Source organism: Coffea eugenioides, unplaced genomic scaffold, assembly GCF_003713205.1.
Source record: "Coffea eugenioides isolate CCC68of unplaced genomic scaffold, Ceug_1.0 ScVebR1_1834;HRSCAF=2760, whole genome shotgun sequence".
NCBI classification, from domain to species: Eukaryota; Viridiplantae; Streptophyta; class Magnoliopsida; order Gentianales; family Rubiaceae; genus Coffea; species Coffea eugenioides.
In genome coordinates this window covers 40,041-41,860 of record NW_020862265.1, presented here as the reverse complement: position 1 = coordinate 41,860, position 1,820 = coordinate 40,041, and positions in this window count along the sequence as shown.

The following is a 1,820-nucleotide window of genomic DNA, read 5'->3' as shown; positions in this document are numbered from 1 at the left end:
GCTATTCTGCCTAAGATAATATCGTCCCAACAGAGTGGCTTTGTGAAGGACAGGCAGATGCCTGACAATATCCTGTTGGCTCTGGAGATGTGTTTAGGGTTGGGAAGGAATGTTAGGGTGCTAATGTTGCCTTGAAATTGGATATGGCCAAAGCTTATGATCGGGTCTCCTAGTGTTTCTTATTACAAGTTATGCACAGGTTTGGGTTTGAGGAACAGTGGATAGATATGATCGGCGGTTGATCTCTTCTTGCCATTTCTTCGTATTGGTGAATGGGAAACCCTGTGATTTTTTTCGATCATCTCGGGGTTTGCTGCAAGGGGATCCTCTATCTCCGGTTCTGTTCATCATTGCGGCTGAGGTACTTTCGAGGGGTTCGAACGCTCTGGTGGGGAATCGACAGTTTTCGCCGTATTTGATTGCTCGAGGTTGCCCCGCTTTGACACATCTAGCTTATGCCGATGACATCATTGTTTTTTGCAATGGGAGCACACATTCGCTGACATGTGTGATGGACGTACCAGATAAATACCAGAGGATTTCAGGGCAACTGGTGTGTGACAGCCCCACCTCCCCCTAAGGCGAACCAGAGGGTTCGGCGGACCGCCTGCCCAACTCTCGCCGGGACTCAATCGTTCACTACATTCCTCAAACAGATTACAAGAATAAACCTCAAATATTACATCAAATTCTCCAATAATTACATGTCAAAAACAAAGCGGAAATAATTCCCAACTATACATAAAATGATTTCCAAATCCAAATTATACAAAACATAGGCCATCCAGTCACGTGCACAAGTACTACAAGCCCTTCCTTCGCTTTGAGCCCTGTGGAGGGGAATAAAATGTTTTTGGGGTGAGCTAGAAGCTCAGCGAGTAACCAGTAAAATCAGTAATCAAATCGGTTTCACAATAGTTCATTTCAATAATGTCATAGATCAATGATGTCATAAATCAAATGATAAGTCCAGAAACAATTACAACATTTACAAAACATTAAATATGGAGTATCAATAATTCAAGAAACATTTACAATGGAAAGCGATAGCAACATTCATTAAAAGGATACGGGCTCACATGGAGCTATTCGTTTGTTCGTTCGTGTGATCCCTTAACATTTCCCCTTATTCCTCCAATCATTTAAAAATACATTTTTGTAAGTAGAATCCCTCGTTCATCCTTTTGTTCGTTCATCCCCTTTTCCGGACGTTGACCGGACTCCGCCCATCCGACCATTGGCCGGACTCCACCCATCCGGACGTAGCCGGACTACAAGGTAATACTCGAGTATACCGAATTCGCCCAGGGTCACCATATCGCCCGACCGAGTCCGCTTCTGGCTCGAGTCGATCGGTAACGAAGGGCAGTGGCCAGTTCAGCCAAACGGCTTACATTCATGCGCAACTAGCATTTAATCATTAATCATTGAAAATTTCATATTTATTTAGGTCGAGTGCGATAAAGTACACACTCGCCTAGAAAACTCGTTTTAACAATCATTGAAAGCACTTAACACATTATCAATCAATAATAACAAGCCAATAAGTCAAGGAATACAGCAAACGAGGAACACTCATATGCAAGCATGCATGATATGCAAGAAAATAGTTCAAAAGTAACTTTGGAAACAGATAATGCAAGAAAACGGTACAAAAGTAACTTTGGAAACAGTTCAAAAGTAAATAATGCAGGAAACGGTTCATAAATAACTTTAGAAATAGTTTGAGGTCACTCACCTCCATGGCTCAGAAACCATCCATCAAATATCATTGCCTTACTCAAATCCAAGCCTTAGATCACAAACGCAAAGCAAACAAG